At 38.0% G+C, this 25,192-nt stretch overlaps 1 protein-coding gene, 1 long non-coding RNA gene and 1 pseudogene across 3 annotated transcripts in view; 1 reads left to right on the forward strand and 2 right to left on the reverse strand.

Moving 5' to 3' along the window:
• The window catches only part of LOC144317411 (patched domain-containing protein 4-like), a 54,150-nt gene that overhangs the window by 7,969 nt on the left and 20,989 nt on the right, over window positions 1-25,192 (forward strand). The window lies entirely within an intron of this gene.
• LOC144317412 (uncharacterized) overlaps window positions 23,258-25,192 on the reverse strand; it is a 58,041-nt gene continuing 56,106 nt past the window's right edge. The window contains exon 5 of the long non-coding RNA XR_013383412.1: window positions 23,258-23,388. This is a non-coding gene — a long non-coding RNA (uncharacterized LOC144317412). The remainder of the gene's footprint in view (window positions 23,389-25,192) is intronic.
• Window positions 24,950-25,155, reverse strand: LOC144317942 (U2 spliceosomal RNA; annotated as a pseudogene).

Genomic DNA, 25,192 nt, shown 5'->3' on the forward strand with positions numbered 1-25,192 from the left:
CCCAAACAGCTATTACATCATTATTGGACCATGTTGCTTTTAATTCAGTTTTAGAAGGATCAGCATATGCTCAAACCTATTCTAGATACTTCTAAACACTTCCCTATGTGCTCAGTATAAATATTTTTAAAGAAGAATTCTGGAAATTCCAAGATTCTAGATTTGCATAAGACAGTTCTAGATTGGACAGAAGGTCTGTTTGTTTCCTGAGTGAAACAGATACCCTCTGGGAGTAATTCATTTCTCTGGATTGTTTCTGCCCAAATGCTGGTGGGTAGGGTTACATTCATCATAGCCCTGGCACAAAGCAACATTTAGGCAATGCTTCTGGCTCACAAGGGTGCTGAGTTTCATTTTAAACCACAGAATCAGTTTCATTTTGTTTTCTAAGACCTTGCTCCCCACAGTGTTATGTATGGACCAGGAGCATCAGTATTACCTGGGAGCTTATTAGAAATTAAAGCTTCCCAGGTCACACCTGATTGAATTTTTCACAAGGCCTCTAGATGACCCCTATGCATTTGAGAGTTGGAGAAGCTCAGGTCTAAGCCATAAAGTTGACCTAAGGATTCCTCATTTGTGGCTGAGCTTGAAGTAACACATGTCAATTCAGGCCAAAAACACCAGAAGAAAATTGAGTAATTGAGCCTGTAGCGGTATCATTGAGTCATGTGATAGAGACACTGAAGAAATGCCTGGAGAATGAATGAGCAGCTATTCTACACTGAGAAACCCTCATCCCTATCATCTGTAGTCGGGCCTGTCACCTGGTTAAGCTTAAAGCTGATTACTGTCGTTCAATATTTTCCAAAAGTGTTGAAATTAAATCTAACCATCTCTTTAAGAAAGTATATCTGCAGCATTTTTCTCAAGCCCCTTTGCTGTTATTTCACAAGAGTAGCAACATTAAGGCCTAGTTAGCTTAATTATGTTAATATAATATGAGAACACAAGGTATAGGAACTATCCATAGGAGCAAGAGTATTTGGGAAAATGAAATACAAAATTACAGTGGAACATATTTTTAAAGTGGCCTTGCAATCCATGCTTTTCTCAGGCAGGATTATTACGGCAGAGCCATTCACTGAAATCAAGGCTTATTCTCTGTCATTCAAGGGAAATCAGAGCCTCTGAAAGGTACCTGATGAGCAGCTCTCAGGATGAATGGACTCTGTTTAGTTATAGGATTTGTAGGTTAGAACAGCCAATGTTTTCCCTCCAGAGCTACCCTCCCAACATGGAGAGGCCTCACCTGAGCCACTCTGACTTTCCTCTGCTGTCTCAAAGGCTGAGGGAAAGTACAGGCTCGTGATTCTAGGAAGTGGAAATATGTTCAAAGGGTTCTCCTAACTTCAGGAGGTCCTGAATGTCTGTGGCAGATGGAGCCTTGCCTGGATGGTTCCGATTCAGCCACAAAGTGTACATTACCTTTGAATGATCATGTCTGCTCTTTCACCTCACCAGGTTTCTTAATAACGTGGAAGGTGAGAGTGTTTGGTTCTGATTGTCACTACAGGTCATACTAATATGGGTAAGACACACCTTTGATTCAAAAGTCATTCCTAAGCACATTTCTGCAGGCAATGATTGCGTTGCTGCTACATGCAGGGCTTGGTCTTAGGCCCTGGGGTTCTGGGATGTACAAAACAGGAGTGCATTTGCCCTCCAGGAGTTTGAGCCAAGCCAAAAAAAAAAAAAAAAAAAAAAAGCGCATATATTCCTAACTACAGATGATCATGGGGGAAAAATACATGATTCTGTGAGAGTGGAATACCACGTCTTAGGGTGTCGGAAACGGTCCTCTCGAGGAGGTGACTGTTAGCTGAGATCTAAGGGATGAGAATATTAACACACAGGGGTTGGGAGGTAGAATCCGAGTACAAAGGGGACGACATGTACCTTAGAAGCATTGGACAAGAGCCACTGTGGATGGAAGTTTACAGAGATGGTGGGGAGGGTGCTGAGGGCCATTGTCATAGTTTTTTGAGGGTTGGTGTAACAACCTCAATTAGATCCAGGACTATGGATCTAGATTGTCTGGGTTTAGATCTTTGCTCTGCCCCATTAGCTCTCTGACTCTGTGCAAATATTTTCGCCTCTTTGTAACTCACCTCCCTCCTCATTGTCCCTACCTCTTAGAGTTGAGTAAGTTAAATGAGTTCAGGATGCCTAAAAGCAATGCTACTCAAGCTCTAATTGTTACCTGGGGATCTTGTTAAAAATGCAGATTCTGTTTCAGTAGGTCTGGTGTGGGTGACAGTCTGCATTTCTAGCAAGTGATGCTGATGCTACTGGTCCATGAACCACACCATGAGCAGGATCAGTGTGCAGCATTAGACCACTACCTGGTTCATTGCAAATTCTTGACCACTGCCAGTGGCTTAACTCCTTGAGCACTGATGCTCTGCCCTTATCCAGATTAGGTGAAAAGCTCTTTTTGTCTCAACCCTCAAAGCTGGAAAATCTTTCTGTCATATGGTAGTATCCTTATTTCCTTAGTAAGTGCAGCATGAGGGATACAGATCCCTCTGTTTTTTGTGCTAAAAACCTTAAGCCTCCAGGGTTATCATTCTGAATGTGACCTCTCTTTGTGAAGGATAGGAAAGAGCAGATAAGGAAAGTGTGGGACCTCAAGGTTTCTGTGTTCACTGGGTTTGGTAGTATCTCAGAGGTTACATTTTTGTGATATTCTTAGTAGAGCTAGCCTTGACCTTTTTCTCCCCCTAGACATTTGTGTTGTTCTGGTTCTCCTTCTATGTTTCTGATGTCTCCTATTCTCTACTTCTTACTGGCTCCCTCTTCTTACTATTCCCATATTTATAATGGCCCCCACAAAACATTATTTTTCATGGTCTATTCTCTCAATATTCTCATTCAAAACAAACACCTGTTTTCTTCCACATCTGTGACTCTTTGAATGGCACCTCTATTCTGTCATTTACTCAGGGTCAGAATGTCCATCACCTATAATTAATTCTTCCTACCCCCCACCCTCAAACAGCCGAGACATATATACACAGTAATAGCTAATTAACTACTGAGTCCTGCCCATTCCACATCAGAAGTTCTCCTAGCATGGTCCTTGGACCCACAGCATCCACACCACCTAGGAACTTGTTAGAAATATGAATCCTCAGACCTCAATTCAGGTCTGCTGAAACTCCGAGAGTGGCACACAACAAACCCTGTAGATGATTGATTCCTACTTAAGTGGGAGAACCCCTGTTCTACAGTAGTGGTGCTCAATCGTGCCTGAGTGTAGGAATCATGAGGGGAGCCTTCCAGATACTGGTGTGTGAGTCTCATCCCCAGAGATTCTGATTTAATTAGTCTGAAAGAGGCATGGGCATTGGAAATTAAACAAAAAACAAAAACAAAACAAAACAAAAACCTCCTCTGCTGATTAAAATGGATTACCAAAGTTTCATACCAAGGTTTCCTTTTCATTTTTTTCCCTTTTCTTCCCCCTTGCTCCCCCTTGGGTCTTCATTACTTATTATCTATTTTATTTGTGTGATAATATAATCTCTCTCCCATAATTTCTCATACTTGGAACATAGCCTATGTAACAGGACTATCTACATCTCTTAATTATATTTTCTTCTAACCAAATCCTGCAAGTGCTTCCCATTGCCTGGAGAAGAAATTACAAACTCTTGACCATGGCTATGGAAAACCTTCCTTGGCTAGTTCCCCAACTTTCCATGTAAGTTTCAGGTTGCAGTACATCATATGCTGTCTCATACACTGTCACCAAACTGAAGTAAGCCCACCCTGAACTTCCTGTTTTTTTACCTCCATTCATACTGTTCTTTTTGCTTGGAATTTCTTTCACACTGTCAAAATCACACACATTTCTTAAAAGCTGAGGACCCAAAGCCACTTTTTTTCATGGAGCTTCTGTAAGTGCTTCCAAAAGTAAAAAACACTTCCACGCACATTAGAATTACTTTGAAGGCAGTTCCCTTAATCACAGTCTAACTTTTATTATGGATTTATTGCAAGTTTTTGCAAAATAAAACTGTATGTGCCTCATGAGCCAATAAAGGTGGTAGCCTTCATCATATAAATTGACTTGCTTGGGAGGAGCTAGCCAATAAGAAGAGCTGTAGGGCAAGCTTTTGGGGGAGGGCGGATTCTAAGAATACAGGAAAAAAGCCCACCTCAGTCTGACATTCTTAGGCTGTGTCTAAACCCTAGAGACAGATGGCCACAGATAGACCCTGAAAGCTGTTTCTGTGAGTGGCCCTGAGATATATGAAGTGCAAGCAGTGTAGCTTTGGGCTAAAGAGCCAAAAGGCCATCAGGAGAGAGAGAGAGAGAGAGAGAGAGAGACATTTTCCCCACCTATACGGAGCAAACATGGGACTTTAGTTCAAGAAAGATCGCTGTGAGCATGACATGGCTTGGACACCTGATAGGGTTGCCAGATTTGGCAAATAAAAATACAGGACACCACGTTGAAGTTGAATTTTGGATAAACAAAGGACAATTTTTTAGTAAAAGTGTGCCCTGTATATATTGCCTTTTTTTTTTTTTTTTTTTTTTTACTTATTAGATATTCAGGGATGTCTGAGTGGCTCAGCGGTTTGAGCATCTGACTTTGGCTCAGAGTGTGATCCTGGAGTCCTGGGATTGAGTTCTACATCAGGCTCCCTGCATGAATCCTGCTTCTCCTGCCCATGTCTCTGCTTCTCTCTCTCTGTGTATCTCTCATGAATAAATAAATAAAATCTTTTTAAAAAAGATATTCAGATTTTTAAAAAGATTTTTTATGTGTTTATTTGAGAGAGAACCAGAGCAAGAGAGATCACAGAGTGAAAGGAAGAGGGAGAAGCAGACTCCCCACTGAGTGGGGACCCTGACATGAGGTTCAATCCCAGGACCCTGAGATCATGACCTGAGTCTAAGGCAGATACTTGACCAACTGAACCACCCAGGTGCCCCAGATATTCAGATTTAACTGGGTGTCCTGTATTTTATCTGGCAGCCTAGCAGTATATGAATTCACAGAATCACATCAGAAGAGCACTGACTTGAGAGAGTCACAAGGATCAGCACCAGTGCTAACTCACGGTATAGGCAATCAGCCAAGGGGGCTGGAGGGGAAGACCAGGAAAACTCTATTTGGGACATAGTGAAGATAGCAGAAGGATTCCCAGAAATGCATGGGTAAAAGTTTTTAGGGGCCAGAGTTCCTGTCTCAAAGTGAGGCTACAAGCAAGTGAAATTTAAGTTCTTAACTACGACCTTATTTGTACATTGTACCTGTAGGAAATCCAAGTTACATTTATTGTTTTAATGGTTCCAAGTATTTACTTGCTAGTAAAATGAAAATTGAATGAGTAAGAGAAATTAATCCAAAGACTCCACTGGATAAAGATTCCATTTAGCAGAAATGTCTTTCATTTTATATTTTATCTATGAGAAGATTATTTACACACAAGAGAAAAATTTAATTAAAGAAAATAGATGATGAGTGTAGATTAGTGAAAATTTGTAGCATGAGAATATTAGCAAACCAAAATTTGAACCCCTAAACAGGATAGGTTACTCCCTCCACATATGAAATGTTGCATTAGAAACAAAGATGAAGCGTAGCATTAAACATGCGTTCAACAGCACAAAGGGGTTTATGTGTTAAGTAGAATCTTATTTTCCTTCAAGATTATAGAACTTTTAAGAGCAGTGATCATTTCGGGTTCACATTTCTAGCTTTAAAAAAAATGAATTCTAGCTTTTCATCTCTCTCTTCCCAGGAACCAGGTCTTCCTGCACAGTGCAGTTTACGGGATGATCTCTTTAGAGCCAATTCCTGGGTGGAGGAGGCAAAGCCTGAGTAATGAAGCATGAGGACAGGGATGGTGGGGCACCAGTAAGTGCCCCCAGAGACAGACACACACCCTGCTGGAGCCCCCAGGGGGCTGAGCAGCTCAGGGGCTGAACTAGTTTAATGACCCCTTTTCATAGATAGAGCATATCCTCTAAGGGAATGGCACATAAAACTGGTATTAGCAACCTGACTTTTATTATCATTTCATTCTTTCCAGACACTTTTTACCTTAGGGATTATTTTTAAGGAACTGAATCCTTTCTAGGCTGAGAAATGTTAGACCTTTTTTTTATCGACTAATCACTTCTTATCAGTATGTCCCTGACTAAACAATGCCCAACTTCACATTTTTAGTGACTTATTTTAAAAAGTTGTTTATAAAGTGATATTATCCTACTTGACTTTCCTGATAGAATATTTTGTTAATTGATAATTAAATTGGTAAGAGATCTTCACCTCTCATCTTTCCCTCACCTTAGTATACAGAAAACATGTTGATGGTGTTAGACAGCCTAAAACAACAAATGTTTTTATTGAGGTGGGTCAGGTCATATTTCTTAAATGGATTGAGATGGGATGCACGGCTTTTACTGAGTCCTTCTTTTAAATTTTTAAAATAATGATGAATAGGGTAATAAAAAAAGGAACAAAAAAAAAAAAGGAACAGACACATCTTTGAACCCAGTTTTGTCATTTACTAGCTCTGTGACTCAGATATGTTACCTAATACCTTTGTCCTTAAGTTTTTCTGTTAAAAAATTGTATTATTAATACCAATTCTGTAAGTTTTCAAAATTTCTGGCACTTGGTGGTTTCTTAATAAACTATAGCTATTTTTTCTATCAATCCAACAGCACCATAATACCAAGGAAAGATTAGGAAACCAAGTGAAAAATCTCTCACAAGCCCACTCACCAATTCTATAAATGATTTATTTCTAGTCTTTAACTATAAAATACACAGCTATCATATACAGTATATGTCTTTTTTATCCCATTTATTTTCATTTTTTAATAAGCATTTTCATAATTATAATTTTATCAGTTGCTCAAAAGTCTGGCAAGTAACTGTGACATAATTTATTTAATTGCTCATTTATTGTTCACTTTAGAGTGTTTCTGGGGCAGTGTTTTTGGAACTGATTTTCACTATCTTTAACAGGCATAAGAAAGAAAGCAAAATATTCTGGCTTGTTAACAGAAGCTGTAGGAAAAGAGCATTTTCTTACATGATTTCAAATATCTCTTTTGTACGTATAGGCACTTACGAAAGCAAGATACAAATATAGGTCAAAGAGTTCCAAGGGAGCAGGTGTCGCAAGAAAAACCCTGGATAAAAATTAGAAGGACTGGATTTATTTATAGACCAACTCCAACATGCTATAAATTACTTTGTTAAGGACCACTTCCAAGATCAAGCTTCTAAGAGTAGTTTGTGGCTGATCCTATTATGAAGTAATTTTTACTGCTTTACACTTGCTATAGCTCAATGATTCTCAAAAGAAACAATTCAGGAACTTTCCAATTTCGTGATGCCCTGGGGCCCCTCCCCAGACCATTGAATTAGAATCTCTGGGGAGAGGGCCTGAGCATTGGTGTTTTCAAAGCCTTTGTATGAATGATTGCAGTGGATAACCAGATTGAAACATTGAAGTACTTTAGACCAGAAAGATCCTGCTATCCTACCCAGCAATTTTGCAGAGGATGAGAGGTAAGGGGGAAATGCTCTTTCCCCTGAACCTCAGCGGTAGGCTTTGTCTGAGGTACCAAAGGAGAGAACATTTGCCTTGATACCAACAATCACGGTGCCATTTCCCCACCAGATAAACTGCCTCCTTGAGAACTCTTCAGATAAATAAACAAATTCATTCTCTCCTGGAATTCCTTAATCTGGTATTGGCTGGCCAGAAATATGATGTCTTAATCAATTTGTTATGCTCCAAAGATATCCTGGATTGCTAGCCATTGGGGAAATATATCCCCTGACACTTTAACAGGCATGCTTATTTAATACATTTTTGTAAGGAGATTAATGAAGAAAACCTGTAGGCACATGATAAATATTATGATGATAGAGCCAAAGGTAATAAATCTTGAGAGTTCAAAGAAGTATAATACTAGGACCTGAAATAGCCTTCCACATTTTATTAGGTTGTTATTAGCTCCTTGATTTTCACCAAGATAACCCAAATGCCTTCATATCATGAGATGGTCATTGTTTGCTACCTTGTAACCAATTCATTAATTGTGCATACAGTAGGAGATAAATATGTGTTGAATGAATGCAAGGTCAAGTGAATTAATGATCTTTTTAATTGTCACATTTTGAGTATTAAAAGCATGATATTAAAGAATTTCAAAATATTCCCAGCTTTAGCTTAGCCAAAATTTACTTAATCTTCAGCTAAATCCCATTTCTTGTATCCTTTCATCTATGAAAATAGTATTATACTCCTTGTCTGGACATAGGGGTTCTGGGAAGGTTAACTACTAGGTTTTAGCAAGCTTGAGACTTCTAACTCATTCATAAACAGATCCTGGCTTTCCCAGATCAGCAAATCAATTCAGATTAAAACAGTATTAACACCATGTCTAATTAAAGGAAAAGTATGTTCATTAAAGTGCAATGAATATTTAAAGTAGTTCTAACTACATAGGAGCCATAACAATTTAAGTGCCCTTCTTGGGTCAGCAGAGAGCTTTTCCATTAGCAGCCTAGTGGATTCACAAATCATATACTCCCTCGCTTATTATTTTTAAATGGCAATTATAAATCATTTGATAGAATGAGGTAAAGGATGTTTTCCTAGTCCATATGAGTGATGTGATGTGTGCTACCGGCCACTGAAAACTTGAAATTATATATCATAAAAAGAAAGTTAAACATTTGGTACCTCACTACTGTCTTTATATTAAATACTTCATTTTTGGCAAAAGGCAAAAGCATTTGAGAAATTTGAATCCATACTCATGTTTTGCAAAGGCATATAAAATAGAGAATTGATTTCACTTTTATTTACTGTTCTAAGGAATATACATTAATTGTGGCATGCATTTCTAAAGGAATGCATAAGCATCGCATTTTATGCATATATTTTCATAAGGCTTCATTAACAGAAATTTCGGAAGGTTATCTAATTTACACATTTCAGAAAGCATTGCTGTATATAAATTCGTTTGGTAACCTATTCACTATTTAATATCCCTCTCGAAGAAAATTATTCCTCATATCTCTTTAAAACAGATATTTCTATTTGTTCTTCCTTCAGTGAAGAAGGAGAACCTGATTGTTATGATCTTCTTTTTTTTTAGCCATCTTCTACCTGTGACCTTGGAAATGGTCATTATATTCTCTTGGCTTTTTCCTCTTTGGCTGCATAATCTCTTATACGTAGACTTCATTCTCCACCCTCACAGCCTTTTTGTTTCCAACATACTTTTAAGATTGGGAAACTGATGTGTCTCCTGGGTCTTAAAAACATATGTTTCATTCTTTATAGATAAGCAAGTATTGGGGCACCTGGGTGGCTCAGTCAGTTAAGCATCTGCCTTCGGCTCAGGTCGGTAACCCAGGGTCCTGGGATGGAGCCCTGCCTTGGGTTCTTTGCTCCATGGGAAGCCCACTTCTCCCTCTCCCTCTCCCCTGGCTGCTCCTCCTGCTTCTGTGCTCTTTCTCTCTCTCTCTCTCTCTCTCTCTCTCCATCAAGTAAATAAAAAATCTTTAAAAAATGATATGCAAGTGTCTTCGATGCTCCAAACTTCCTTCTCTCTGTATCTGCCTTATCTCAATGAACAGTCTTTCACAATAGAGATGTAGTCCATGCTTATATTGTTTCAGAAACTACACTAGGCTGAGGAGTTACAGATAAGTTACAGATCCTCTTTTTCAGAAACGTAGGCTAGTGAAGAAGAAAGAAAATTAAATGGGAAGTAATCAGTACAGTGTGGTAACTTGAATCTTAAAGGTGAGTGAAAAATGATCCAGAGCTTTGAATAATCCAGCGTTGGTGCTGTATCAGATTCAGCCTCTCAGGGGCTCCATAAAAAATAAAATAAAAAAAAAATTACTCTTTAGTGGTGGGAGAAGTCTTTCAGAGATGCTTATTTCAATCAGTAATAAATGTTTTCTTTTCAAAGTGTATTCATTAAAATTGAGGTCAATGGAAAGCTGCTCTCCACAAGGAAGGAAATATTTTGCTATGATCAGTTACTCTGAAGGTTATGAAGTCAGCATAAAATCCCAATAATGTTATAGACTTAAAAAATGAATACAAAGCAGGAAAATTTTTATGGGTATGGACCAAGAAATATCAAGATGAAAAAGCATGAGGGCTATTAATCACAAATAAGACCTGGCTAGAAGATCTTGGAACTTTCCATGACCCCAAAAATCATCCCACCTTCAGGTCTTTCCTCCTTGATGGGTAGTAACTGTTAAGGTAATCATAAGATTACTTAGCCACCAAAAATGAAGCCTATACACAAGTACAAGACATCTTGTCTAAATATTGAAGCAACGACTACTAAGATGTTGAAACTGTGAGACAACCACAGCTAAAATGCTGAGCATTTTTAACAGTGACAAAGAATGAGAAGTTAATTCCTACTTTTGTTTTGGGTAATAGCCAGTTTGATAAACGTATCTGACTTAGTGCCCGCTTGGGTGGTAAATCAGTATTTTTATTCCCATTAAACAAATTAGTCACTTTTATATCATTAACAAAAGGTCATGTTAAATCTTTCCAGAATAGCATGGCTAAATACAATCTGCAAAAGATATCTCCTGCTTTCATTGATTGAAGGAAGTTCCATGTATGCTTTTGAGAGTTAATGTTTATGTAGAAATTGTAAGACTCCAAGTCTCCTTGCTGAGAAACGTAAAATGGAAATGCACCTTGTTCCTTTTTCATATTCTTTGTATTAGGAAAGTCAAGTGCAGCATTAAATAATTGCCCAGTGAGTTCAAATCTTTATGAATAGAAAATCTAGATATTTTTATCTGACTGTCCTATATCAACACTTTTATTTTGCTTTGTTTCCCTCAGTAATTATTTCAGTTCTCTCATTTTTATTGTTGTTTAATTCAGAGATAGTAAGACGGCAGTCTCTTTCATCTCTGGAGAATTGAATTTTTTGGAGGCCAGGATAGCCCACAGTATGTCTGTTTGTAGGTCCCAGGGAGCAGTTCTACCAAGGAATGGTACATGGAGACTGAGTAATTGTCAGAGTCCACCGAGACTGTAGTGGGGACAGTATTCTTATTACAGCACCTGCATTCTTACTGCTACACCATTGACCACATAGGCCCTTAGATCTTTAGTTCAGTTGCACATATTTCTAAAGTTATCTCTGATGGTCTTTGTGGGAAACTCAAGATTAAAAGTGGAAAGGATTCACTGTATCATCAAATTCACCCTCACCCAGAACTAATAAAAGTATATTCCCTACAGCATTTTTTCCAAAGCTTTTTAGGCAGTTTTATTAAGTTCAATTTATGTGCACCTCACTTAATTGATCGAATTTCTGCCACTTTTCTTGGAATATTCCTCTAAAGCCCTAATAAACCTGACTAATATCATGACACTTCTCTATTATAAAACTATTTCTCTTTATTATGATATACCATTATTCCTTTTTCTATTAACAACATAGAATGGCCCTAAATAATTCTTCTTTTTTTAATAAGTCATGTTGATGCCTAGTTTTTTATGAATACCAGAAATCAAAGTCCACATCCTGGCTTTGTAGACTAGGAACCATTGTAAATAGAAATATATTTGATTTAATTTTGAAATGATCCCTTTCTGTCCCAATTTAGACTGGGGAGAACTGGCAGCCAAAGTCCTTCTAATTTTATGTAATGATGACCACTCTGAGGGTACTCAGAATATTTGAAGAGAGTGAATATTCATCATCATATAATGAATGAATGATTACAGAGCTCTCACTATGTGCAAGCTGGTAATAGATTATGTGTTTCAGAAGCAGTATGAAACATTATCCCTACCAGTAAGGAATTTACAATTTAGTTGACTTGGTTGGATAAGTTCACAACGTAGTTGCCTTGTCTCATATGTACAGTAAGTAGATGAGACAGCAAATGCCCAATGAGGTATGCAGACACTACTTGCTGTAAAAAAGGAGTCCAGAGGAACAATGGATCACCTTTGTCTTTCCTGCAGGCTTTTGGAATGAAGTGGGACTTGCGCTAGTTCCAAAAACAAAGATTGGAATCAGCTGGAGTAATACAGGGAGAGCATCTGGGATGAAAAAAGAACCCATTTTTAGAGTGCACCCATTTGGGTGGTAAACCAGCATTTTTATTCTCAGTAAACAAATCAGGAGAATTATTTTATTTCTTAGAACTGGCCCAGGTAGGCTAATTCAAGTCATTGAAAGCACTCTTTAACAATTAGTTATAGTATGCTAACATTTAAGAGAACTCCAAAAATGTGTACATTCTCCAGGTCAGGGTTTCTTAACCTTGACACTGTTCACACTTTGAGGCTGATAATTCCTTGCTGGGCAGGGCTGCCCTGTGCAGTGTAAAATGTTCAACAGTGTCCCAGGTGCCTGCCCAGTAGACATAGACATCTAGCTCCTCTCCCCAGTTTTGACAACCAAAAACAAATGTGTCCAGGTATTGCCAAATGTCCCCCAGGCTGCAAAATTGCTCCTCCTCATTGAGAGCCACTCTCTGGTTCTATGAACATTGAGGAAAAGAGTTCTCTCAGATTCTCCTCTCCTCCTGTAACACCAGCAATCAGAAAACTTGTCTCTGTACTTAACCTAAATCCCTCCTATTGCATGTTATAAATCCTCTTCTTTAGTAGCCTCAGAGTTGCACTTCCATGTGAGGAGTACCGTGTCCCCTTGGCAGGACACTAGGCTATAATCTCTGGAGAATTTCTAAGTGCCCAGAGAAAGCCACTAAGAAATGCTCACTAGTATCTCTTCTCCACTTAGGAAAAACTCTCTAGTCTTGTTCACTTGTCAAAACTGTAGTCCTGTTTAGATTAGAAACCTATTTCAATTGTAAATCCCATTGGTGGGGGAAGCTCAGCTTGAGGAGAGACAGCACAGCTGGTGCTTCCTGGATGTTAAATAATTCATCTTCCTTATTTTGGAGAGTCAGAAAAAGCCAAGCTGAGATGCTAAATCCTCAAGGTAATACCTTGTCCCTGGCACTACAAAGGGAAAAGGCCTGCTAGATTACAAAGACCACCCTCCACAGCTTTGGGAGGAGCTGTAGAGAAAATACTATTTGCTCACCTGATTCTTTCCCCGTGTTGGTAACACAGGGAAGACATGTTGCCCAAAGAATTTTATGAAACTCAGTTAAGAAAATCAGCCTTTCTACATTGTATATAGTGCCTGTGTCACTCATGCATGTAATTCATTTTTCAAGTGCAGAATTTTGTTCCTTCTAAAAAATATTTCCCCCAGAAATCAAAAGGTAATCATGGAACTCAGAAACCACCTGCTCAGTTGCAGTTTGTAGAAAATAGATGACATTTGAGCAACTGCTTAACGTTAAATATTTCTCATTAACGGTTCCATTCTTACACTTGGCTATTTCTTGCATAACATATTTTGGTCCAAATTGTCCTAGTACCTGTCCTAGGCTCATCTTGGATTTTCATATTATGTTCAAAGCTGCACTAATTCCTCCAGAATGCACAGCTTCTAGAACAGTGTTTCATGGTAGTACTAACACATTTTCAGGTAACTGATAATCTTAGTACCTTTATTTCTGTACCCTGAAAAAGGTAACATTCTTACTAGGAAACCTGTTTTACATCTTAATGAGACACTATTTTTCTTCTTTCATGATAGGGTTCATATGTGTGCTACTACACCTATATGCTTCTCTCAACCAAGTTTCTTGATTGTGGGACTCTAATGAGAATCTATAATGCTCAGTGATTGCAGCAATTTTTATGTTTTAATCTATGCTGCTTGAGTGGTTGACTGCATATGATATAAGCAATCAAAGCTACCAAACTCCAGATTTTTCCATCCATCAGGCTCGGTAGTTTTGTATTAATTTCAATGAGAGTAAATACAGACAAAAGTAAAAGACAATCGGGAAGTCTACATGCAACCATCAGAGTTATCAAGGCAACACAAATTTCTAAATGATCATTTAGTTCTTTATCCAGGGGGATTTTCACAGGGTACACAGACAAAAATTGAATTTTCCAACTGGAAATTGGCCAGATGTAATTTGTAAGAGCTATGTTCTTTTGAAAAAGACGTGGTGGTCATTACAACAGGGGAGACGGAAGGGAGGGCGAGTTCTATCAAACAAAATCTGTTTGGGTTCATTTATTAAAGCCTTTTCTCATCTCATGAGAACAAAGGGGAAAAAGCCATTTTGGTGATTGGACCCATGGGCCAGACAACCCAATAATCAGGCTTTGACTGAACCTAAGACATCCCAAGCAATATTCCGTTTATGGCAGTGGTTCCAAGGAAGCTTTTATGAGCATCCATACTATTTTTCCCTCCATGGTGTTTTCTTCAGAAGTTAGGAATATAATCTGAGCTATTTAGCTTCCTAATAACACAACTTGCTTTAATGTACCCTAAACAGAAGCACTTAATTCAAATGAGCTTCCTTTCTATTATTTTTCAAAGATGTCTTCCTTAGGAAACCCATTTTATGTGCATTTTATTCGATTTGAAAATTGACAACTTGTATCATAAATCAGATGTGATACTGCACAAGATATATATTATTTCAGTAAGTGATAGGACCTTTTAAAAGTCAGAACGAGGCACTTGAGTGGTTCAGTTGGTTTAGCCTCTGCCTTTGGCTCAGGTCATGATCCTGGGGTCCAGGATGGAGCCCTGCTGTAAGCCTCCCTGTAGGCTGACTCTCCCCTTTCCTCTCCCCCTCCCCACTGCTTGTGCTGCTCATGCAGTCCTCTCTCTCTCTCTTCCTCTCTCTCAAATAAATAAATAATCTTTTTTAAAAATTAAATAAGAAAAATAAAAGAACAATTGAGACAGCTGTCCCCGTATAAATATCAGTAGGTTCAAAAGTACACAGTGGAAGGAAAGGGGAAATGCTTGAAAACTTTTAAAATAAGAATCCCTAAAGATAATATTAACCCAGTTAAAATACTAGTTTATGACTATTATTAAAAGCTAGAAAATAATAAACCCATCTTATCACTTAAATATATATTTGCTTAATTTAACATGAAATTATGGTACTGGGAGTATGACACTTTTAATTGGCCTGGATTCCATTCAAAAGAGACCGGGAAAGTTCACTCAGAACTATCGGAATGGGGCTTCCCAACAGAGCTACTTGCATCTGAAATTCGTTTATTTCTGTAAAGAAGCAGCTCTAAGAGGAATGAGTGAGATAAACAAATTTCAGTGTGAGTGAATGTCTGGGAACCAATGACCCAACAGGTTGTGATGAAAAGGCCCTCAATCATGAGGGAAGAGATTTGGAAATCAACTAAAGTAAATTAGTTCAGAGGTAGTAAGTTTTAGAGCGATATTCTAATTTCTTCTCCCAAGTCACTTACATTGACTTGTTCCCTGGTATTATTTAATCTGTAAATGTAAGTATTTGCTCTCCAATTTTCCATTTTTCCTAAATGTCTGAATGCTCTGGTTCAAAGAAATTCTAAAGTAGCCAGACTGGCTCATTCACAGCTAAATCAAGACATGGCAAGTGGTAAGGATATAGATAATGTTTCTATGTAGTCTTTGAACACCTTGTTCAGATTGTGTTTAGCCACTCATTCATTTAGCATACACTTTAGTGAGATTATCCTATACGCCAAAACCTTTGATGACTCTGGAGAAACAAAGGCACATTATACTCAATCCCTGCCCTCCAAGCTGCAGAACTCAGTGGACAGAAACTCCATCTCTAGCATCAGACAGATTTAGGATGGCATCCTAGCCTTGTCAGTTACTAGCTGTGTGATATTGGGATAAATGACATTATCTCTCTAAGCCTTGGATTCTTCAGCTTAAAATGGGGATGATGAGGGATGCCTGGGTGGCTCAGCAGTTGAGCATCTGTCTTCAGCTCAGGGCGTGATCCTGTGGTCTCAGGATGGAGTCCCACATCGGGCTCCCTGCATGGAACCTGCTTCTTCCTCTGCCTATGTCTCTGCCTCTCTCTCTCTCTCTCTCTCTCTCTCTCTCTGTGTGTGTGTTTGTGTGTGTGTGTCTCATGAATAAATAAATAAAATCTTTTTAAAAATTTGGGATAAGGATAGGAACTATCCTATAAGTCACTGGAAGGATTGAAATGAGAAACACTTTTCAGTAACTACCAAAATAATCAATGAGTAAATGTTAGTGTTTGTGCTCTAAAGGGAAGGTATTACACGATTAAATTGTAGGGGTCTCTAATGTGAGGGCACCAAAGATCTCTTATCATCTCAAGAACAAAAAGAGTGAAAATGAAACATCCTGTGTGGGTGAAGCCATTGCTGGAATAATCAGACCCTGCAATTTTAGAAATATTACAACTATTACAAATATTTTTAAATGATATCAAGGGAATGCTCTCATCTCTGCTGAGCTAGAAGAGGGAACAGAATCAAACTACAGTAAATGATTAGGCTCCATGAAAACTTTCAAATTCTAAAGGTTGTTAGGAAAATTTATCACCCCAAAAATGTATTTTTAGAAATATGACATGCAGTTTTCTTCTCCAGATGATTTGGATGTAGGGCTGACTGGAGACAGAGGTGTGAAAGAAATCTTTAGGAGGATATTGCTCTCCTCCGATGATTGATGTAGGGATGAGATGCAGAGTTGACAACATATAATAAACTATCATGGCAGAGATGGAAAAGCTGTAGTAAAAGGTCAGGAGAAATAGATACCAGTTATATTTTTTAATAAGGAGTGGGGCCTATTCTGCAATTGTGGAATCACATAGTCTTTTGAAGTTTTGAATATAGAAATACCAACCTATAAATTCTGTTTGCAAATTCTGCTTAGAATTGCAGCCTCCAAATCTTATGGTGCTATTACATTGAAACTTGACAGCATTTCAGTTAATAAAATGCTATTTGACAAGATTTTGAGGACTTTGTCGTCTGGAATGCATGTTGAAAATATTTGGAAATTTAAACCTGAAAATTCCTAAGTTCATTTTCAAAATTCATAAGGTACTCATTTCAATTAAAAAAAATCTAAGCACAATAAAACGTAGTAGGAAATAAAATTGGAACATAGAGATTCCTATTTGGCATGTTCTAAACGGGGTGTCAGTAAACTTTTCTGTGAAGCTCTAGACAATTCATACACAAATGAATACTACTTTATACCAGTAAAACTTTATTTACAAAACCCAGCAGGGGCCAGATTTGGTTGGTGGGCTTTAGTTTGCCAAGACTTAGTTTAGTAATTTTTAAGTCTTTTTTTTTTTTTCAAAATAATAACATTTTTTCCTGCTGAGTATCAGACTCCCTCACCTCAAATTTGGGTTATATATCTGTGTTTTCTTTCACTCTTCAGAATGCAACATCAAAAAAAAAAAAAAAAAAAAAGAATGCAACATCTAGAACTGCACTTAGACTAGGAAGAGCCTAATCTACAAACACAATTATAGATTTGCATTACAAACTTACATTCAGTTTAGAAAAAATCCCCACACTGAAAAAACAGATGAAAAGAACCTAGTACCCAAAGAGATGAGGATTATCTTTGTGGTGGGTTAAAACATTGTGGCAGAAAGGAGAAAAAATATTATATTCTTCCCCTTTCATATCTAAAATTGCTGCCTTCATGAAAATGCCTCAGGACGTAAGCACAAAAATTAAAATATTAATGAAAATACATAAAACAGCAGCATTAAACTCCCCTTTGGACAGGCCTCATAAAATGGGACTGATACTGGGTCCTGCAATCAGGCTCAATCAGGAATCATGAAGTCCCACTTATTTCTTTGCTCTTCTTCCCTTCAAACCCCTGAATTTTGCATTCTAATTCTCTTACATCGAAGACTAAATTTTACTTTAGATTTGGGATAAACAGCCTAGGCCCAAAAACTCTGCTTCTGTCCCTGTCGGGTTTAGTAGTATCTCTTCGTTCGATCCGGAAGCATTTGATATAACTGTTACAGTGCATCTGAGAAGCTATATCCCTTTGAGAAGGCAGACAGCCCCACTTTTATAAATATTTGGCATCTGGAAGCATGTTTTTCATTTTTGAATATTGTTATGAGCTTGGCACCTATTTTTGGTGGCATTTCTTAGAGACATTTTACATAGCAAGAAAAGCAAGCACAAGCATTTATTTGAATTTAAGGAGCAGTGACACTTGGATTTGAGATCATATCCGTGGCATACATTATAAAGCATGCTTTACAGCAGACCTGCGATAAAAGGTATCACTCTGATGACTTAAACTGATAATGAAGAAATGTAGGGAAAGTGCAAGTGTGTTTGAGGCAAAGCTTTGAAACTAAGATGAAGATGGTGAGGACATTCCCAGTCCTAGTGTTCTGAGTTTGGACATCAGAAAATGCTGCCTCTCTGCATGAAAAGAATTATAGAATACTATGGCAGGGAATGAATAATATTCTGTTAGCAAGTCTGTGAGGTATATGCCTCAGATTGGCATCTGGACATCATTAATGTTGTTATAGATAGTGAAAAGAACAGCTTGGATCAGAAAATCAGAATTGTTAGAAAACCACTCTGGGAAGGCTTGGGATTGATATGGAAATGTGTTGGAATGAAAAAAACCTTAAAGACAAAAAGTGCTTGTGCATATTTATCTATATTAAAGATATGTGCATGCCTCCCCAGCAATATTCATTGCTTTAATATGCAGGTTTGCTTATACCTTCAGGCTTTTTTATAAACATACTCGTATTTCTCTAATCTGTCCCAACCGTTTCATCTGCTCCCTCCTATTTTCACCTTATTCACTAATACTGTCCCTCAGCTCAGTACACAGTAGTAGAAACTCAACAAGTATGTTGATACATTAGCTAAGGAACTAGACCAAACGCCACGGACATTCATCAGAAATCAGAGTAGACAATAATTTGGCAGTCTTTCTTTCTAGCCACTGTTCCTTGGATAAAAATTAAGCAACTGTTTGTGGTGCTAGCCCTTATTGGCAGTTGTTTCTGACTAATCACCTTATTGATTGATGTCATATTTATTAAGTGTCCCCAGTGTCAGATGTCTGCCTAGCGTTTTGACAAAGGCGAGACCTAGAAACTGCAAAATAGACTGCAGGGAAGAAAAATAGGAAGGAAGAAACTGCAATGCAGTGGCCAGGGGAAGTTGCCTGAAAAGAGCGGTCTGGAAAACAGCAACAGAAAAACAAGATTAGATCAGTGATTTGGTTGGAAAGGGCCACTGTGTTCATGCTAGTCAATTTCCATTTCTCAATCCAGGCCGCTAAACTGATATTTCCATCACAATTTTCAGCCTTTGTTGAAGGATTGGTTTTACAGGGAACAGGGGCCAGCTAGCCCACACTTAGGTTGGAGCTGATATTCCTATTGTATTAAATTGCATTTGCATTGGCCATCCTCATTTAAATATCAAATAACGAAGATTCCTAGAAGTCAGTGATTTCTCCCAAGGGCATAAAACTAAAGAGTGAACTCAAACACAAATATCCTGGCTCAATGTTCCTGGTGGTTGTGTTTCTTCATGCTGCCTGGTGGGAAGCTATATGTAGAGCCAATCTCATTCCCATTTGGGAAACTCCTGTTTATGGGCCTGGATTTGAGTTTAAAACTGGTCAAACATGGGTGGCGGTAGTAGGAGTGACAGATGTTCTTTGTCTTTTCTTGAAGTTAATCCATGAGAAGAGAAGAAAGTGCTTATACCTAACAACACATCACTGGCTTCTTGTTAATATCCCCACCATTCGGTGTGTGAACTTCGAGACCACAGTTCCTACAGTTATGGTTCCTACAGTTCCTACAGTTCCTACAGTTATGACCTTGCACACCAAGATTCTAATCAATCCGTCAGTGTTTCTGGGCACATCTTAAACTATACCAATCAGCAAAGAAATCTTTACTTGCTGTGTCTTGCTTCCCGCCCCCACCCCAGCAATCTTAACACTGAAATTTTTGCTAGTTGCAAAAGTATTCATAAATAATTTCAAATGGTTTTCAAAAAGATTGAAGAAATAGAATAAAAGAAGAAAACAAAGATATGCTAGCAGTTGTGATCAAATGGTCGCTACATCTCAAACTTCAAATTCAGATCAGTTTTCTGGATTCAGAAAGGTACACTAAAAAAGCTTGATCCTCATTGCGGGAGGAAAGGATTTCACCAGGCTTTTCTATGACTGAGTCTTAAGGGATTGATAAATTGGACATTTTTGGCAAGCACAGAGGAAAACTGTATGTAGCTATGCCTATCAGCAACCTCTGATGAAAAATGAGAACATAACATGAAAACATTTTAATGGTGAAAGTTCTATGAGACTGCTAACCCAAGAGGGCCAGGTGTGTAGACATGTTGTGTTCTAACTGGTAACGAGGAGAGATTTTAACAAATTTGACAGTCAGTGGGCAGCGTGTCCCTTATGTAGTCTCCACCAAGTGTTACTTTATTTAGCTAAACATTTGGTAAGAGTTGGATTTCAAAGTGTTTGAAGTTGCACACTTTGATAGGGAACTGAAGAGCTGATGTCCTACATTACAAAGTATGGGAGAGTGAGCGCTTTTGGAAACCAGAGGAGATATTAGCAGGGCTGATACTCTATTCTGAAAATTGATAGTCTGATTAAATTATCAACTGGAAAAGCTCCAGTTCCTCTCGGTTTACAGGCATACCTCATTTTATTGTGCCTTGCTTTATTGCATGTTATAGATACCACATATTTTATAAATTGAAGGTTTCTGGCAAGCTTTCTTGAGCAAGTCGGTTGGCACCATGTTTTACAACAGCATTTGCTCACTTGGTGTCTCTATGTCACATTTTGGTAATTCTCACAATATTTCAAGGTTTTTAGTTGTTATTGTATTTGTTATGATGATTTGTGATAAATGACTATGGCGCACTGAAAGATCAGATGATGGTTAGTATTTTTTAGCAATAAGATATTTTTAATTAAGGTATGTTGTTTTTTAGACATAACACTATTGCACATTTAATAGACCACAGTATGGGGTTAATACCACTTTTATTGCACCAGGAAACCAAAACGTTCATTTGACTCACTGAATTGCGATATTCACCCTATTGCAGTGGTCTAGAATCAAACCCACAATATCTCCAAGGTATGTCTTTACTCACTAAATTGAACTTACTACTGGTTCCCTAGGAACCAGTTTTGAAAACAAAACTCATCTCACTGTTATCCAGTGAGACTAGTCATTTACATGTAATGAGTTGACATTTGAATTTTAGTTAAAAAATTATATTCAGAATGGATACCTGCCGTGATCATCACCATGGATTTTTATATATATTAAAGATGTAAGTTTCAGGATATTTAAAATAATGATACCTCTCATCCATGCTTCACCAAAATGAGATTTTGCTTCTTCCTAGGAGCAGCAGTGAAGCAGTATGATGGGTGTAAAGGGCACACTGTCTCTGAAGTTAGAAGATTGGATTCAAATCTTGACTTTATCTCTTATGAGATGTGTTGCTTTGGGCGGGCCACTTGACTTCTCTCTGTAAAATGTGTATAAGAATTATATCTGTTTCATGGTATGGTGGAGGAAATTAAAGCATAGGAGAGCACCTGCCAAATCATCTGGCATTTAGTACACACAATAAATATGCTTTATTTTTTTTGTTCCTTACTCTAAACTCACTCTTTTCCGATATATAAAGTTATTCCATTAAACAGTCACTGTTCATAATTTAAAATCATCCTGTCGGCCCTCAAATTTATACCTGATCATTATAACTTGCTCTTTATGAGAACTGGAAAGGAAGGCAAACTTGATATTTATCCTTTTGTTCTTGACTCCCATGAAACAAAAACGACTTACTCCCAGGATGGGTGCCACTGAGGGACAGAGGGAAGGAATTCCCTGGGGACCATGATAACTATGCTTTCTGCTACTCCATGTGTCACAAGGACAAAGTTAGGAGAAGTTCTTATCAGGGATCCATTATTCCATCTCCAGAACAAATGAAAATAGAGTTATTGTAAATAAAATAGGAGAAAGCAAATTAAAAAGCAAGGAAAATGTGGAAAAATAGGAAATTAGACTGCTTGGATTGATAAGCCATTCTGATTATCCTGTGAGTGGCATGGCCTCAGTTGTGTGAGATTGACCCATGCATGTTCCTAAATTAAGAATCAGAATCATAGCATCATTAAATTTTAGGAGTGGTAAGGACCTTAAATTGCCTGTTCTCTCACTACTCAGAGGGACAGCCACTAACCTACAGCATCATCATCATCACTGGGAGCATGCTCAAAATGGAAAATCTTAGTCACACTGAGTAGACCAGGATATATGTTTCCACAAGATTCCCAGGTGATTCCTATGTACACAAGGGTCTGAGAAACAATGGTCAGGTCCGTCCCCATCCCATTTTCCTGCAAGCTTCAAATCTGATATGCATATCTTACATTTCCATCTGAGTACCTGATAAAAAGTGTTCATTAAAGCAGTGAACAAAGTCAAAGACAGAACCCTACAATATGCCTCTGAAAAATTCTCTCAAGCCTCATCTGATGTTGTGATTAAATCAGCATCTTGTTCAGTCATACAAATTCATGGAATTATTAATTATTATCCTCCAAAATGTTTTCTTCATCTTTTTTTGCAGTAATATCATGAGACACTTTCTCTAGCATTGTAATTATGTAATACATCATATATACAGAAGAATATACGAGAGATATGTATAGTTTAAAGCATAATTATCAAGCAAACACCATGTAAACAGCATCAGAGTTAAACATAAATCACTGCCAGAAGCTCAATATTCCTATGGCAGCTAGTTCCAGCTGTATCCTCTTACCTTGAGTATAATAACCACTAAGAGTATGATTTCTACAATAACCTTTTTCCCTGTTCTCCTTTATAGTTTTTCGGCCTAAGTATACATTCTTAAATAAAACAATTACTTCACTTTTTTGAGGACTCTATAAATGGAATTCTATGGTATGTGTTCCTTGCTAATCTCACTCAACCTTATGTTTGTGTGATTTATCCATGTTGATGTGCTTAGCCTTGGTTAGTACCTTTACATCACTGCCACGGTATTTCACTGAGCGTTCATTTCACTATTTATCCTAATATTCCTAAGCACTTGGATTGTTTGCTGTTTCAGGCCATTATAGGCAATACCACAGTTAACATTTTATGTACATGTCTCCTGGTGCATATGTGCAAAATTCGTCCAGGCTACCTAGCTAGGAGAGGAATCTCAGTCATGGAGTCTCTGCATCTTCAACTTTACCCAATGCCAAAAAGTCTTCCAAAGTAGTTCAAGCAATTTCCATTTTGAAAGAATAACTAAGAGTCTTGACACTGTCCATCCATGACACTTCTTCATAGGCTGCCTTGATGGAGTCCAGGTGCACAAGGTCCTCTGCCATTCTCTGACACATCTGTCAATGACTCTGTTGAAAAAAAAAAAAAAAAGGCTCCCACCAGCATCTTGTTATCTCTACCTCTTATCTTAATGGCTCACCCAAATATCAGATCTCAGATCAACATCGATCTTTGTATAAGTACGTGAGAAATTCACCTTTCCTTTTTTCAACCCCAATTCCATTTGCCCATTGCCAATCTTATGATCCTTCCCTATTCACTGTGGCAGTATCAACATCACTGTTGGCATCTCTGGGTCTACTTCTTTTTTTTTTTTAAGATTTTATTTATTTATAGAGACACAGAGAGAGACAGAAAGGCAGAGATACAGGCCGAGGGAGAAGCAGGTTCCATGCAGGGAGCCTGACAAGGGACTCGATCCCAGGTCTTCTGGATCACACCCCGGGCTGCAGGCGACGCTAAACCGCTCGGCCACCAGGGCTGTCTGGGTCTACTCTTGTTCTCTTGGAATATCAGGTGGTAATTTACCCAGGTCAGCAGACAAACAATTTAGAGACATCATTCAGTAATGAGTTTTGTCACCTATTCCTTCCTCAGCCCTGTTTCCTTTCTCCCTATATTCTCCTCACCTTTCCATTCTCACAGAAGTAGAAGACAGAAACTTAGCAGTGGCTTTATTCCTCTTTTTTTTTTTTTCTTTTTGGTCAGTCATGAAGAGTTACATGACCACCTCAATGCGGAGGGCCTGTTTCCTCTCTAATCTTCTTGGTCCAAACAAAGAAAAAAAAAAAAAAACAAGTCAAATATTCACAACAAATAAAAAGAACTTTCTTACTCTTAGCATCTGGTGCCTTGTTCTAAATTTAGCCTTCTGAACACAATTCTCATAGATCCATGATGGTCTTTTAAACTGTCTCTTTATTTACATTTTTGGGTCTCCTTGTAAAAGGTAAGCTCATTGGAGAACATTCTATGCCACCTCATTTCCTGTGGGATTCTCCTCTTTTCCTTCCTCAGTACAATTATTTGTATTAGCATAGCCTGTATGATATTTTTAAGATTTTTGTAACCTTTGAGCTTTCTTTTTCCATTACAGAGTTACATGTTATAGCTTCTGTCAACTTTTTCTTTGAAACTCTTGAATCCTCCTCTTTGAAGTTCGTAGTGCATGTCTAAGCCCAAGCTTGATCAGGATGAGATTTGCAAAAAGAGAAGAAGAAGAAAAGAAGAAGAAGAAGAAGAAGAAGAAGAAGAAGAAGAAGAAGAAGAAGAAGAAGAAGGAAGAAGAAGAAGAAGAAGAAGAAGAAGAAGAAGAAGAAGAAGAAGGAGGAAGAGGAGGAGGAGGAGGAGGAGGAGGAGGAGGGGGAGGAGGAGGAGGAGGGGGAGAGAAAAAAAAGACATAAATTGGCATACACTTCCTTTATAAGAGGACTCTTGGCTTCTAGAGTGTGTGTACCTCTACATTTCTTCAGGGTGATGTGTCATGTTTAAGTGCTTCCCTACATCCTCATCTTAGCACTTTGATGTTTTCTCCTGGATGCCTGTGAGCCTCATTCTGTCTTGCTATACACATTGTCTTTCTCCTTAATTTTTTTTAAAAAAAATTTAAGCAACCTTTATTTCCCTTTATGGGGGTGCACCGTTCCTGGAAATACTGCAATACCAGGTCGATGTGTGGAATGGATGGAGCGAGCTTCTACTCCATCTCCTAATTCCAAAAATCCCTTTCTCCTTAAATCTTAATCTCTCTTGATCCTTTTCTTTTAGCCATATCTCTACTAACATTTATATACTGAATTTCTTGGGAACTAAAAAAAAAAAAAAGAAGAAGAAATTAAACCTCTTGCCATGTTTCTGTTGTGAAATTTGACT

This window comes from Canis aureus, chromosome 7, assembly GCF_053574225.1.
Source record: "Canis aureus isolate CA01 chromosome 7, VMU_Caureus_v.1.0, whole genome shotgun sequence".
NCBI lineage: Eukaryota > Metazoa > Chordata > Mammalia > Carnivora > Canidae > Canis > Canis aureus.